The 17,239-nt window shown below is 38.0% G+C and overlaps 1 long non-coding RNA gene across 1 annotated transcript; it reads right to left on the bottom strand.

Moving 5' to 3' along the window:
• Positions 1–12,002: 12,002 nt before the first annotated feature.
• Positions 12,003–16,206, bottom strand: LOC107666419 (uncharacterized). Its single transcript, XR_001631661.1, has 3 exons — positions 16,096–16,206; positions 12,540–12,720; positions 12,003–12,390 (listed from the first exon to the last, which is right to left on the bottom strand). It is a non-coding gene; the product is annotated as an uncharacterized LOC107666419 (long non-coding RNA).
• Positions 16,207–17,239: the final 1,033 nt, after the last annotated feature.

The raw sequence follows: 17,239 nt of genomic DNA, 5'->3' as shown, positions 1-17,239 counted from the left end.
AACATTTCAGGTGAAGGATAATCCACTTACCTCCGAGATGGTGTTATGATCTATATGACCTTATTATTTTGTATTGTGAGTATTAGGCTTATCATTATTGCTGATCACTGTTGTTATACTATGATACTGTAATATTTACCATTATTTAATCAGAAGAGTAGGCTATAGAAAAGTTTATGAAAGTGTCATTCCACAATACAATAGCAAAATTATATAAATATGCATTTTTATGCTACATTAATCAGTGTCTAGCACACCTTCCTAAGGAAAGGATGGACCAGAAGACATTGATATTACTAAATGATATTTAGACGGACTTGAAGTTCCAGATCTATACTTGTGCTCTTATTTCAGTTATTTTGCCTTCAATGTAAATAAACATGTGCAAACAATATTCTTGCTCTTGTGAATTTATTTTGATGGTAATTGCATTGTGCGAGCTGTCTTTTTAATACCGCGTGGTTTATATACATGTTGCTGCTGATTGGGCTGACATTTGACGCCCACCAAACAAGAGAAAATGTATCTCAAACCCCGTTGCACACCGTTTCCAGGAAACATGTAGTTCAAACCGGAAACCGTAGCAAAACGGTGCACATCGGTTTGAGCTTGAACATGCCCCAGGGCTTAATTTGTGCCGGAACAAGCCGGATCCTGATTTGGCACCTCCGAATTTGTCCAAAATCTGATCCGGCACCTCATTTGACAGATCCCCTCCTCACGTGCCAATGAAAGAGGTTTGTGTTGACCTATAGCGTGCATATATTTCATGAAAAAAACTTCTATTATGAGCAGGCTTGCCTAGCATCTACATTTGAAACAACAAACTTGAGCGCGCAAAGAGATGCGACGTGGCTGCTCTCACAAACCCGAATGCACGGATCCAATACTGATACACATGCGTTTTCTTTCTCAGATGTTTACATTTAGTTAAGACAAAACCGACTGTGCTTACGAGGATAATCGCCAGAACGGCCATTTTGACATAATTTTTTGTGTGTATTTGGCTGCGTAAGCACAACAAGCTACAAAAAAGAACTCAATTTGGTACTCGCGAGGCGGCGCGATATGCATGCTGTGGATGTCACTGTGAGCGCATAGGAGCACGCGAGTATCGAATGGCTTAAACTTAAAAAGATGTGCAAATGATACAGTTTTGTGACGATGCAACAATGACTCGATTAGGCAAGTGACAATTCTGTCGACTGTCCCGAAACCCGAGCAAAAGTCTTGTATCGCAGCGTGCAGTAGTGCAGACGAGATGCGCTGTTGTGAAGCAGCTTTGAGAGTGAGAGAAGACGCGGTACAGCTGAAGCACTCACGCTGTTTTCAAATGACTGATTTAATCTGATAGTATGTGTGGATTTATTTACTCATCTAACCTACATGCTCTATTGAATATGTTTGCAGGAATTTCCCTCATTATAAACTCGAAAGCAGATTAAACATAATTCTATTATACAGAGATTTAAGGGAAAAAATCCATAACTTTTCCAAAACCTTTCCAGGCCTGGAAATGGCTGTTTTAAAATGTCATGACTTTTCAATTCTTTTCATGACCGTAAGAAGACGCACGCTGTTAATCACGTAAGCTGGTCCTCCATTGCGCGAATGCTCCGTTACCTCTCCCTCCTCTAATCATGCCGGATCCGTCACCCCACTTTGTTCCGGGACCTCGCAATTTACAAATTAAGCACTGGGTAAGGCTATGGGTAGTTTTTAGTCTGGCTCACCGTGGCATGGTTATGCAGTATTTGCACTGAAATATTTGTGAGCAAGGATTTTCTGGAATGTACGAATGGCAAAATAATAGCATATATTGGCAAACGCCTTTTCTCTCTTTTTCTGGCCAGTGTGTGTTTCCATTTTCAACATGTTTTGCAGCGTTGAGCAATGCAGTCAAATCAATCACAGACATTTCTTAAAACGCTGTTTTTGTTCAGCACTGAGTTCTGCACGTTCATGAATCCTCTCATTATAACAATATATTAAATGTGCAGCGAGAGATTCCTTGATTATAACAGAACTTTGTGAGATCGCAATGAAGTGAGTGTGATTAAAGGGAGTGCTCTTTGCACACTTTCAAGGCTTAGGCTATCCATTCATAATTTTTATAAAGGGTTATTAGTGGAGCAAAGAATAACCTCACCAATGAAGCAATGAATTGGTTCTGTAACCAGACATGCACTTTTCACTTTATGGGTTTACTGATCAGCCATCCGATTTGTTTAAAAGTATCCCATTTACACACGGCCACATGTGTCTTCTCAAAACGAATATACAGGTGCATCTCAATAAATTAGAATGTCATGGAAAAGTTAATTTATTTCAGTAATTCAACTCAAATTGTGAAACTCGTGTATTAAATAAATTCAATGCACACAGACTGAAGTAGTTTAAGTCTTTGGTTCTTTTAATTGTGATGATTTTGGCTCACATTTAACAAAAACCCACCAATTCACTATCTCAACAAATTAGAATATGGTGACAAGAAACCTGGGCTTCCATACCACCTCAGCAGTGCCACAAACTGATCACCTCCATGCCACGCCGAATTGAGGCAGTAATTAAAGCAAAAGGAGCCCCTACCAAGTATTGAGTACATGTACAGTAAATGAACATACTTTCCAGAAGGCCAACAATTCACTAAAAATGTTTTTTTTATTGGTCTTATGAAGTATTCTAATTTGTTGAGATAGTGAATTGGTGAGTTTTTGTTAAATGTGAGCCAAAATCATCACAATTAAAAGAACCAAAGACTTAAACTACTTCAGTCTGTGTGCATTGAATTTATTTAATACACGAGTTTCACAATTTGAGTTGAATTACTGGAATAAATGAACTTTTCCACGACATTCTAATTTATTGAGACGCACCTGTATAAGATCATGTCCGTAGCCAGCAATGGTCACCGAGGTCCGGACCTGGGCAAGGTTTTCATGTTCAAAAATAACATTTGTTCTCTGAAAGACTAATTTGCTGTTTAAAACTTCTCATATGAGGGTCTGTATGTATAATTCAGTTTAGACAGTTTGCAAGAATGTTTAGCGTCCGTGGCAGGGGCGTTGCTAGTGGGGGGAAAAGGGTGACAGAGTGTATAGGGCCCAGAGGTCTGGGGGCCCCGCGATCGCCTACTGGCCATCAGGAGCACTGGGACATTCAAATTCGAGTAGTGGGCCCATCGCTGAAATGAGGGAGACCTCCCCGATATTAGGCGCTGTTTTTAAATGACAGCACATGCGAAACCGCAAAGTAGCGCTACCCGATGCATCTGCCAGCCGCGCGTCAAAGCAGAGCGGGATCAGTCTCCCACACATTGCTGACGAATGTGCACCGCGCTTCTGCCACGTTTTATAAGTGATAAACAGCGCAAGTCGCTTGATCCATTCAGATGTGACACAGAATTGTTATTCAGTCATGTGATATGAGAACATTAAAAGTTCTATAGTGATGCTGGCTGAAAACAGCCACGACAATGAGGTAAACCCCATAGCAAATTCAGTGGACAGGGCCCAGAATTCCTAGTGATGGCCCTGGTCCGTTGTATGAAAATGATTGCTGCCAGAAGCTGGCGGAGTGAACGAGGCTTGAGAGAGTTGTGAGTTAGGGAGGGTGCAGGCGCAGCTATTATAAGCGTCTTTGGACTTGTCTTTTCCTCTTAATTTGACACTTTAGAAAGTTAATAAAGTGGGACGTTGCAGTTTAGTCTTAGCTTCTTAGAGATATCTTTATCTTATCTTATTTGCAAAAGATTTGAAATAAATTAGGTTTAATTTATTTTTTGGTTTTTGTTTTCAAAACAATATCTGGCAACACTACATTACCGGTGTTGTGCCGAATTCTGACCCCCGCCAGATTATTACTCCTGTAGTATTGGTAGGTTTAGGGTTAGGTGTGGGGGAGGGGTTAGGATTAGGCAATCAGGTAGCGATTTCCACGAGGGGGGTAATAATTTGGCAGGGAGTCGAAAATGGGCATAACACCGGCACTTACACTGACAGTAATCAAAAAAGCCCATGGACAGGTTATTGCTGACAGGACACCACATTCGGTAAGTCAAACACAAAAAATCTCACAATATTATCTGTCAGAAACATTATCAACATTATCAAAAACAGTAGCATTTAGTGATCTGTAAATAGGTAGATTGAAATTAAATAGGCAAATAGCCATGAACAAGTCTATGCTATTTCATTCAGTATAGTAGTTAAATGTTCACAAAGCTAAAAACATTCGTAAGAGCACTAGACAAAGTTATCATCTAGGCTATGTAGCAATGGTTATTAATGAAAACTATAATGTAAAGTAATATGTATTGTTGCATGAATAATAACTGATAAAATGATCCCTAACCTATAGTAAGGTAGGCTTTTAACAAATTTTGATGCAATAAATATAATTTAACAGTGTTCATCCCTCCAAAACAGAGAAAACATCTTTCACAAATGTCTGTCTCTTTTTAAGTGTTTAGTGTACATAACCTAACGAGTTACCTATTTGTAGAGGTTATTAAAGCACAATTCTTAAACCACCCTAGACCTCACTCATTTTTTAAACCCTGGCTACGGCCATGAATACGATCTTCAATTCCTGCGCTAATAGGTATCATCAATGTCATCAATGGTTAGAGAATTTAGTCTCACTAGTTTTAATTAAGATGAATGTGCCCCTGAATGCGACGTCGAACTTTCAGTTTCATTTGCGGAAGTTTGTGCGTCTGCTTGCTAGAGACGTTCATCTACGGTGGGTCATATCTGTGAAGATGCGTGTTGCAGTAGCGCAGTGGTAAAATGAATATGTTGTTCAACAACCCAATGCATTTACACTTATACGGTTGCTTCTGGAATGTGTCTCAGACCACCTTCTGAAGTGTTTTGCGAGATTGGATTGCAATCCGTCTCGAATGCATTTTGACCAGTCCATCGTTTCTTTCTTTCTTTCTTATAATCATTAATGTTGAAAACAGTTGTAGTGCTTAATATTTTTGTGGAAATGTGGTCATTTTTTTTTCAGGATTCCTTGATGAATAGAAAGTTCAAAAGAATAGTGTTCTATTCTAAACATTTTACATGGTTTTACGGTCACATTTGATCAAATAATGTGTTTTTGCCGAATAACATTTTCATAACTCTCTTAAACAATTTCTTAAATAAACAAATACATAAATAAAAATACTGACTCCCAAATTTGAATGGTAACGTACATAAACAGCAATGGTGAAATTTCTTTCCATCAAAAAGGCATGTATGTGACTTTTCTGCAGCCTCATACTTCTGTTGGAGCACAATAATTTTACACAGTATTTGTCATGCAGCCAGAGGCGATGTACAAACAGTAAAGGTAAAAAACAAAAGCAGCATGCAGTGCAGACAGGTATTCTTGTAAGAGCAGTACGGTCTGGGCCATTCCACAAAACAGGCACGGAATGACCATAGGGAAGCTACAGCAGGTCTGTGTGGCGTGTGTGTGAGAGAGAAAGAGAGATGAAAGAAACAGGTTAAATGAAAATAAGAAAAAAAAGGCAGCGCAAGCTTTTGCCGGGGGTACAAACATCCGGCTAGAAAGGAACCCTAAACCCCAGGTTGGGTTTCGGAGGAAATGGGCAGAAAGGATATAAAAAACAAATGCACACACACACTGAAAATGTGGCTGAAACCCAAAGTGTAAACTGCAGCCAAAGCCGACTAACACCCAGCTCTCTACAGGCTAGGGATGAAGGGCCAGGCTGTCTCTACTGAAACCACTTACCACCATCAGTGTTCCTTTCTCCTAAAGCCCATCTGGAGTGCTGCCCGAGCTGGAGTTTATTAGAAAGCACCATGTGCGTTACGGATGTTGAGGAATGCACTGGTCAAAACCATATTTGACGACTTACAAACCATGAACCTGCCCTGTACAGTAATTACTGTGTGTGTGGGAGTGCTATGTGCATATGAACATGCCTTCCTTTAACTTTACTTATATGTGAAGGCACGCTCGCAGGCCTTTGGCCACTGCATGTGGATGCGGATCTTGGGATTTTCTCTACGGGCCCATTTAGAAGACCTCTAATGGAAGGCTCCAGGAGCAGCTGTGGTCATCTAGAGCATTAATTAAAACAAAAATCAGTTTAGCGCAGACCACGAGAGGAACGGAAGTTTGTTCTGTAGGTTAAATTTAAATGCTTGAGGAGATGATTTTTGCTGAGTTCAAAGGAGCACGAGCACGTTCTTGGCACACTGGCTTCTTCAAGTATGAGAAACACTAAATGAAGTAAAACTAATGAAGCACCCGGTATATTGGCTGTATATTGTTTTTGAATTAATCACATTCAGTAATGCAGCTTATTTTCAGTGCATCAGTGACCTTAAAGGGATAGTTCACAAAAAATTACAATTCTTGTATAATTTAAGTGAATCTCGAACTTGCTGATAAGCTCCAAAATTAACACACACACACACACAAAAAAAAAGCATCATAAATGCAGCATAAAAGTGGCCCGTATGACTTATGCACTATAGCAGACCCTAATGTCATTATTTACTTTCTCTCTCCCCTGTAGTTGTCATTTTTGGATGAACTGTCCCTTTAAGAAAAAAGTTTCTAGCGTTCTAGATGTGGGTCAGTGTGCTTCCAACAGTGTTGTCTTGAACTGTCCAGTTTATGTAGTTAATTCATGTACCATGAACATGAAATATAGGCAACTGATTGACAAATGTTCACGATAGAACATTGTCAAATAAAAAGCCTTTCCATTGGGTTCTGCTCATTAAGAGAGAACAAATGGCATGCTGACAAAGCCTTTCTATATCTGCCTCTAAATGCTTCAGATAGTTTACCAGAATGAACTAATGCCCCCATCAAATAGACGTTTAATTGGTGTCTGGTCTACAGCACATTTTACACCCCCCAACTCATGTTCACAAACACACACAGAGTGAGCTGTCACCTGATATCACAAATGATAATGTATCTTTTGCCCCATTGATGGTTTATAATATGAAACGAGAGGCCGAAGGTGAGCAAACAGGGATGCTGGTGAATAAATGAGATCATGGCTGAAATAGCTAATTATGTGCATTTTATTTCCATGGCTTGTAACAGGTATAAACATAATAGCTCTTGTCAGGTGGGTTGCTGTGTTGACTAAAACCAGAACTCTGACCTCGCCTGACAAACAGCCCTCTAATCCATTAGAATGCATTATGGAAATTAATGTTGTTGTTTTTTAATGTAAACCCACATATGAGATTCCAAGATCGTTTTTTGGTCACATCTAAACCCGCTCTAGCACAGCCTCTCGAAGGAAAGAAAGACACAGACAGAGATACAGAAACAGAAAAAAGAGAGAGAGACAGAGAGAGAATCAGACAGGACAAAAGGCATAACACTTTCCCCTCTTTTCCGTTCTTGTTCCTTTCTCGTTTCCTTTCATGGGGGAAATCAGTCGCATTTGAGAAACACGAGGTACACCTTTTACTTTCCTTTCAGCACAAAATGATCCTGTGCTGCCTTTCAATAGTTGCAAGCTAATTTCATATTCAGCATTTGTGAAGGGAAGGGACACTTTTCGGGATAGGGAAGTGCTTAATTTGCCTGTCTGAATTGGAGAGGCTGAATAGACATGACCGGGTCGGGGGGGAAATGCTAACCCTCAGCCCTGATCTCACAGAAGCTGTCAGAGAACTGGGCACTGATGGAGTAATCCACACTCTTTCCTCTGCTGTTTGTTCTCCTGGGCTGATGCTGTCCAGGGAGCAGCAGACAAGTGTAAATGGGAGCTAAGGAGCCCTTGTACTGTAATTGACAGGAATTAATCAAGAGATGTGTTTAAAGGAATGTTTCAGGTTATTTACAACAGCATTTGTGGCGTAATATTGGAGAAATTTCAGCTTTTGAAAAAAAAAAAAAAAACATAAAATACTGGTTACAAGCACTTACAATTAAAGTAAACAGGGTCGGACATAAACTGTTAAAATGTTTATAGCCAAAAGTAGGCAAATAAAATAGCCAGAAGTTCTATTCTATTCTATTCTATTCTATTCTATTCATTAATATATTATATATATATATATATATATATATATAATATAGGTAGTTTCAGTCCTTGAATTTGATAGAAGAGTTACACAAGTGATGACATAGCTGCAGTTACATCATCACGCCAGTAGGTGGTGACACTGAATCACTCACTCAACTAAACAGATTCAATCAAAACACTGATTCATTCAGTAACAAAACAAGTGACTGGCCCAATCCAAGATAATGTACTCTGAGTAAGTGCGTAGTATTAAGTATGAATGTAATCTGGATTTACTACATTTGTCATGTTATCGTTTCAAATCTTCATCTGTGTACTTTTTAACCTACTATTTTATTTATGAATATGAATTTGAAAATTACTCTTTTCGCATACTGATTTTCACCTACTATATAGTAGGAAAGTATACAATTTTGGATGTAGCCACAGTAATAATGGGTGAGTCATTGAATCATTTATTCAGTCGAACTGATTCAATTAATTTAAAACCACCGATTCATTCAGGAACTAAACAATGCTAGAGTGTGTTGCTTGGACATGTAAAACGAAAAAGCAGAGCTGTTTTCATTGTGTAGTCCGGGGTGCTATGCAACAGTTTGTGTAGTGCGAGAGTCAATGTAATGGAAAGGGTGACCTCTGGTGGTGAATAAACGGAAGTCCATGGACCGAATTCGTGACAGGCGGCAATATTATGTCTCAATATTATGACAATATTAAGTTACTTCATAACTTCTTGTATTATTTTAACTATTGTATGAAAGCAATATGGCATACAATCGACATTATGCAACAAACGCTATCGACTGAAATTGTATTGAACAAGAAACATTCTTGTAAAAAAGAGACAGAATAGAAAGAGTTGCTACAAGTACCTAGCTGTGTTCATTTGTTACTGTTGTTTAGTGCAATCCAGAGATGAAACAAAACAACCTCCAACCATTCAGAAAACGTTTTGTGGAGTCCTTCTGCTTAAGTTATCCTTTTCAAACTGTTAACAGAAGGACATCGGATGATGAGAGTTCCTCCTTACCCCCACCCCCGCCCAAAATGGCTCCCTCACTCACAGCCACTCCAGAGGGACTAAGGGTCTCTGGCACTCAGTGCCTCGCCGTCCGCTCTGAGACTGCCCTGCCAAGAAAGAGAAGGGTCTCTCATTTTTCTGACACTCTTGTCCTTCAGCCTATTGATCGGTAGGGAGAGAACATCCCTACCATGGCCACTAATAGAAAGTGAAGTTCATCAGCCGCTGCCTGCTGATCCCCTCAACAGACATACAGATCTATAAAGGCCACCCAACTAACCTTTTTCTTTTTTACCTTCTCATGTCCCTTCTGTCTTCAACTTTTCTCACATTTTATATATTTATTTATTTGCCCATTTTTTCAAAGGACTCTTGCTGTGTTTCCCTTTTTATTTTTGCTCCTTTTTATTTTAGGACCAGTCCACTAAAAAGAGTAGTATGCCAGACTGTTGTTGCAATCCAAAGATGTTTCATTAGCAAGGCAGGCTGTATTGCAAACAAAGCTGAGGTTGTAATCAAACTAACCCCTTATACGAAGAATCGTCCTTTAGTGCCTGTGATAATACGGTGGATCAGAGGACAATAAGACAGGAATATTTATGTGTTTCTCTACAGTTTCTTTCCCATAAAGAAGCTACTTTGAGACGCACAGCTATTATTCGCATTTTTCACTCACATTATTCCAATTGCATGCAGAGAGCGTCTACCAATGAGTGTGTGCAATGAAAGGAGGATTACATTCTAATTACAAAATAACACTGAACACCTCCATCTGGCTGAACCCTTTTATAATCCAGTATAAAAAGATGACCGTAACCTTGGGAGAAGAAAATAAGGAGAGAGAGCTTCTTAAATACACACATGTACACGCACACACACACACAAAGAGAGAGAACTAAACCCTGCTGTCTTTTTCTTGACTAAGCGAGGGAGCTTTATTTTGTTGGGGACATGCAGTCGTGGTTTGTTGTCAGTGCTGGGAGAAATGCACATTTCTCATTCAGGCAACTAAGGGGTGAATGAGCTGCCATATAGATACACACAGCCCTCAGGCCTCCACGCTGTCGGTCCTCAGCACAGCTCCACCGTAGCGCAGTGATAAGCTAAGGAAATGGACTCTGAGAATGACAGGTAAACCTGCACACTATTCATGTGTGTATGGGGAAGTTTGTATAGTGCAGAGCTGGCAATTTAACATATTCATTTAGTACAAAAAATTATGGGCTAAAAATGACTGAATATTTGACCCCTACGTACAATTTGTAATAATTAACAGAAAGTAAACAGAAAAATGGAATGACATAGAACAGAAGGCAGAAGTCTTAATGTGCATTTTAAAGCTTGAATGGTGTTTAACATGACACAGAAATGGAAAAACAAAAATACAAATTTTTGAGGGGATTTTTTTTTAATATATATAAAAAGTGTATATGTTCTAAATGGTATGAATGTAATCCGGACTAGCTATATTTGTCCCAGGGAAGAATGAGTTTTTGGATGCAGCCACAGTCATTATAAGTAAGTCACTGAATCATTCACTTAACTGAATCAATTCAATTCAGAATCAATTTGAATCAAATGTATTCTACTGAAAGCCATAGTTTATGTTTCTCTTTGTCTAACAAATCAACCAGTATTCTAACAGTTGGAAGAAAAAAAATGAAGTGTAAACTTAATAGAAATTTTTAGAATATAGAATTTATATTTTAGTTAGGAAAGACTGATAAACTGGATTATGAATGGATCAACATACTGTAGCCAGTATAGGTATTAACCTTATAGGCCATGGCAAACAATTATGAGGAAATATGATGAATACAATTTCAAGCTGAGCCTAGAATGAGAAACGTTTGAACATAAGTCATTTGTTCTTTCAACAGTAAGATTTTCTTTAACCAGCACTTACACAGACAGCTTTGTCAGAAAAGGACAGTTTGAGTTACACTCTGTCAGTCAGCTGAGTCACAAACACAAAACTATTGGAGGAAAAACACACACAAAAAGCTGACCTTTTAAGAAAACCTTTCACATTTAGATCATATTTCCACATCTCACTATCATCTTTTAGTATAATCTAACACCAAATCTTGCTTAATGATTAAGGGTCAAATAAGGGTGAAAAAAAGTCAGATTCAAATCCAACACATCAATCAGTCTATTGAGGCTTTCCTGCGTTTTCAAACCACATCTAGGCAGCTGCAAGTAGTGTTGTTTTTGGCGGCCTGTTTTAATTTTAGTTTTAGTGACATTTTAGCATAGTTTTTATTTTGTAAACCACATTTAGTCTCGTTTTTATTCGTCAACAATATTGCATTATACATTTAATTATAGTCATCGTCACATGACCAGCATTTTCGTTGCGTCTCATCTCGTTTTCGTCACGTGATAAAGGTTCGTTGACGACGATATTTAGTCATATTTTTTGTTGACGAAAGCAACACTAGCTGCAAGAGCAATATGCTTTCATAAAACAACATTCAAATCACAAAACCCAAATGCAATTATTAAATCTTGCTTCCAGGCATGTTATTGTGCAATGTTTCGGTTAGAGCTGAATGAATGTTGAGTAATATTACACAAGTCTGTTAGTCAGGATAAGACTGAAATCCACTCTGCCTTAAACCACCCTCTTATTCCTTTCAATTCGAGACCACAAGTGCCATAAAGCCAGCCAGAATGCTCAACTTATCACGAATTATGACCACACATGAGCCATCACACCACACCCACTGCCATTCATCAATACTGAAAGAGCCAAGAGAACTGGAAGCTATCAATAAACATGCATAAATTCACACAGAATATCTGATATTGTAAATATGACTATGGTTTGTCCCCTTTGTAGGGCATCAAAACACAGGCAACTCATTCATCTGACATTCTGATTGGAACCAACTCAATTCAATTTTGTATGTTTACGTGAGTACGGTCAGAAAACGAGGTTTTGATGGCATTGTGATATGCTAGAGGTTCAGTCATAACAGGCAGATGGCCATACAAATCATCCGTAATAAGAAATACATGCTAACTATCTCATTTTACTGATACATTCCTATTCCTCAGGAGCACTGGAAATGTTTTAAAGCCACAATCCAAATGATACCCAAGAGAATAAAATGCTGGGCTGAATTTGGTTTGAAATTTATCTTCATGCATAATCACTGGAAGATACATTTTCACTGAATATACATTTTCGGAGTAAGCTAGCAGACATCGTGTAAAAGTATGACTTACAGCATTAGTAACATGCTAAGAAAGAAAGAAAGAAAGAAAGAAAGAAAGAAAGAAAGATAAAAAGAAAAATTATCTTGATTATTTGAAAAAATCTTGAACTGTTACTGGGTGAAGTCTGTCAAAAAAAAAAAAAAGAACATTCATGAACTCGGCTGTCCAAAACAGCTAAATTTGTCTGCTCAATTAAAACTACACCAACTTTCTAAATCAAAGGAAATTACAGTAATTATGACAACATTTCTCTGTCATTACTGCACCACATACCAGAGATCTGGATCCCGTTCAGACACAGCTCTCCTAACTGTCTGGGCGAAACCATCAGACATTTTTAGTAAACTTAATGGCAGCCCGTTCCAGAGGGACAGTTCACATCTCCAGTCTCTTCTCCAACCGCTTATATTCATTTTCTGTGATGGGTTTTTATGTGCAGGATGAACCCGATATCCTGAAATGAAAAAAAGAGATGCTTGAGAAAAAAAAAAGAAGACAGTTCTGTCGTAATCATTTACTTACCCATGTGCCATTCTACACACATATAACTTTCTTTCTTAAGTGGAATATAAAAGTTAGATTTCTTAAGAATATCCTGGCCACTCTTTTCAATATACTATGAGTATATATATACAACTGTTTAAATGTCTTTACAGTCACTTTTAACACTAGAACCGCCAGAGGTCGCTGTATACCTAAAAGCGCCAGCGGGTAAATTTTACCCACGCACATGGCAACTGTATTTATATGGCTAAAGAACATATTATTTCACTGTGTTATGCTACTGTCTTCACAAAGAAGTGTCTAGAGTCATGAAACGATTATGTCTAGTCATCAACTATATTTATCCTGTTGTTTTATGTTCAAGACTTTTTAATGCAGGCTACACTAATCCATAAGGGTCAGTAGCCTAAGCTAAAAAAAAAAAAAAAGTCTGCACTGACAACGGAAATTAGTATCCTAAATATTTGGGTGGTTTAATATTATAATACAATGTCATTAATCAATATATTAAGATAACCCATGCTATGAATGACTAAAACAGCCTATAGACAATAATGAGCAATAATAATTCACCACGCGGCATAGGATGATGCGATGAAAAATTCAAGCGCACAGCTTCACCTAAATATGTATTAATTTGTTTACTTATATAATTTATAATTTGAATAAGAGAACAACACCATTAAACTTTGGGTAATCAAAAAAATTGTTTTATTCATTACATCATATAGATCGGATTTTTTTTCTTCTTCAGGAAATGGACTGACTAGAATGGCAACACAGTAGCGAACAAGAAACGACATGGCAAGACAAAAATGTAATAATTAAACCAAAGTTTGACCAATTAGATTAACGTGAGGCTAAAACATGTAAATATGATATTGTCAGATGAGCCGTCAGATGCTGAGCCGACCCAGGACGCATAACTTACCATCAGACTCTCCATCACTCATGGCATTTAGTGTTTCTAATACCTACCTTCCATAAATCGCCTTGTTTTTTGTCATTTTGACTTTATTTATGAAACTCATAACCGCTAAATTTATTATGATATATATGGCCCGTTTTTGATCTGGTTTTATCTAAATGATTTTTAACAACATTGGATTGTAAATTACATTATTTTAGTAAAAGTCAATGACTGGGAGACTTGAATGTTTTATTTTAAATCTGTTACGTACATTTGAAAAACAGCCACGGGTAAAATTTACCCCGTGGTGGTTCTAGTGTTAATGCATTCTTGCTGAATAAAATCATTATTTTATTATCCATATGATTTGTACAATCTTGATATTCAATGTAGCTCTTCTTGCGGCATGACGCATGAGAGAAATACTGTGACAATGTCACTTTCCTAAACAAAATGATTTGTTAATGAATAAGTTCAGAAAATCAGTCTGAATGATTTGGTTATAAATCAGACTGATCTAGTTCACTAGTTTAACTCCCTGACTCAAACGCTGACTCAAGTATTTTTTTATTTTGTATTTATTTTTTTGTGTTCCACAGAAGAAGAAAAGTCATACAGCTTTGTATTATATATAGGTGAATAAATAATGGCACAATTATAATTTTTATGGTTGAACTCTTTAAGATGCTAGAAACAATACTTGCTGTAAAAACATCTTTGACTTTTTTAACTCTTTAACCTTTGCTGTACATATTTTTATGCAAAGGCCCACCAAACTTAATGAGTTCTGTTTGTACTGATCCCATGGCTGAATGGCAGAACTTTTCATTCGTCCAGACAGCAGCTCATCTCCGCCAGATCATTTGCATGGGCTGGCAGCTGCTCACCTCTGCAGGGCACTTGAGATGCTGTGCATGGCCTCCTCTACCTCCTTCAGCCCTTTTTTAACTTAAGACCAATGGCTCCTATTAAGGACTCAGGCAGGGCTACTGACAAGCCAGTCAATAACAATGTGAGTTTACTTCATTAATGGTCTAATGGCTGATGGACTGAGGGTTGGAAAGGGGCCAGCGAGACTGATTCTGGGTCGCAGAGGATGGAAGCGGCTTATCCAAAACCATCTAAGAGTGTGTTCAACGGCTGACGGTTACCTACATACACACTTTGAAGGAGTTTACTGAGGTCTAGGACACCAAGGCATCCCTCCCTAAATCAATAGTGACATAGCCTGTTGTTTCCCATTGTTCTTCCTTCTCTAGTAGCTGTGCACAAGTATAAAGGAAGACTCTCAAGGTCTGTGCCGGTCTGTAAGAGGCACATGGCTCAGATTCGCACAAAGGGCTCTTTTATTTCACCGGTGACCCCAGCAGAGAACTGCCCATCATCCTCTAGCCAAATTAGCATACAGCAATCCATTAGACAGGCCCTGACACACACAGCGGAAATCCCCAATAGGCCTGATCATAGGAGGACAAGTTCATTATTCATAATGGGAGGACAGAAAAAGAAGGAGAATGGGAGAGAGAGTTTGAGGGAGGGGAGCATTGTCAGATGTAGGCATGTATATGGCAAAAAGAAAGAGATATATAAGACACATATACAGTAAGTGTAATTATCGGGTGGCATTTGTATTCTATAGACCTATGTAAAAGTAACTTTAATATAGACATGTTTATAAATAACACTTATACAAAAGTACAAATTCTACTTGCTATACAGTATATGCATATATATATATATATATATATATATATATTTATTTATTTAAAAAAATGTTTTTACAATTAGATTTTAAAATGTCAACCCCAAAGATAATTTAAAAGTGGATATTTATAGAAATATAGGCATTTAACTGTCTTCCCGAGAATTACTTTTCATAACCCTGAGCTTGTAATGTCATATTAAACTATTTTTTAAAATTAAATTCAAGATGGCATAATGCAAATTATTTACACATTATATAAACACATTTATATATGAAAACCTTATTTATCATTTCACTTATTAAATGCTTAAAAATTTATATTCCCTTATAGCACCTAAAGTCAAAAAATAGAGAGGGGTGAAATCAGTCATCAGCCAAAAAAAAAAAAAACTATTACAGAGATGTGATATAATATATAAACATACATATAGTTTTTTTCTCTATAGGTTTTTTATTTCTGTGTGTAAAAGTCGATTATTTGTGCTACAGGATGTGGAGCAGGCTATATAAAAAGGTGGGAGTTTATGAATTTATAAATTCATTTATGATCACAAGAGTGTTTTTTCATATCTGCATGTTAAATGTCCCTTTCCACTGCCGATGACAACAGCTAATATCAGAAGTGGCTGTGAACAAATACACATACATTAAGAAGCCATAAATGGAGAGTGAAGTTCTGCTGACATGTGTAATGTTAAATGCCAACCTACCATTTAAAATGAAAGAGCAGCAGCATTTTCAGTCTTTGTGGTGCGCCATTTAGACTCATTTAGAAATAAAATGGTCCTTTAGTGTTCTGTACCTGCCAAGAGTTGGACTGGTTAAAGACCTGCAGAAGAACAATAGAACAGACGAGGATGTAACATTAGCATTTTCTCTTCTCAACATAAGAACACTTTTCTCAGTTGTTTTCTCTCGGTCTATTTATGAACTTATTTCAATATCTTATGGTTGAAAGAGCAGCAGCATTTCCAGTCTTTGTGGTGCGCCATTTAGACTCATTTAGAAATAAAATGGTCCTTTAGTGTTCTGTACCTGCCAAGAGTTGGACTGGTTAAAGACCTGCAGAAGAACAATAGAACAGACGAGGATGTAACATTAGCATTTTCTCTTCTCAACATAAGAACACTTTTCTCAGTTGTTTTCTCTCGGTCTATTTATGAACTTATTTCAATATCTTATGGTTTCATACTTTCTATACTGTATACTGGCAAAAAGGGCTAAATCAAGTTTGACTCAAGGGAAAGGCCGTGCTGACCTCCATTGCTGCCCTGACAGGCAAGTACTACATCTTTCCCTGCAGAGAAATGCCATCTCTGAAAGGCTTCCATTTGATTAATATTTATAATGGAAGTCTGACTCTTTTTTTCTCTTCTCCACAGGCTGTTTTATTGTCAGATGGTCACCTCTCTAATTTGGGGGTTGAAAATGATGGTCTTGGTTGTGGCACTCTGCCAGCACAGGCAGTTCCTCTGATGTCTCTGAAGTCCTCAGTAAGTCTCCCTCTCTCTCTCTCTCTCTCTCTCTCCCTCTTTTCATACCAGGCCTGTGCTGCTCAATCCTTGGCAAACCTCTAATCCTCATATTATAAGACACCTGGACAGTCTTACACTGTCTGTCTGCCCAGAACTCTCCAGATTGGTCGCGCTATTTCACACCTTTTCTCTTGCCTGATGTTCAGGCAGCTTCTCTGATATGAATAGCAGTTTCAATGTGGAAATCGTTGGCCCAGCCGGGACCAAAGCCACTGTTATCTCTTTCTAAGCCAGGACTGCTTGGGAGGGTGTGGGATAGATTTCATGTAAGTGTAAAAATGAGCACAGAGGAGGTGAGGTGAACTGGCAGAAGTTTGCA

The sequence above is a fragment of the Sinocyclocheilus anshuiensis genome, unplaced genomic scaffold, assembly GCF_001515605.1.
Source record: "Sinocyclocheilus anshuiensis isolate Anshui unplaced genomic scaffold, SAMN03320099.WGS_v1.1 scaffold63, whole genome shotgun sequence".
NCBI classification, from domain to species: Eukaryota; Metazoa; Chordata; class Actinopteri; order Cypriniformes; family Cyprinidae; genus Sinocyclocheilus; species Sinocyclocheilus anshuiensis.
Note: the sequence above shows the minus strand (reverse complement) of the source record. Positions and strands in the feature narration are given on the sequence as shown.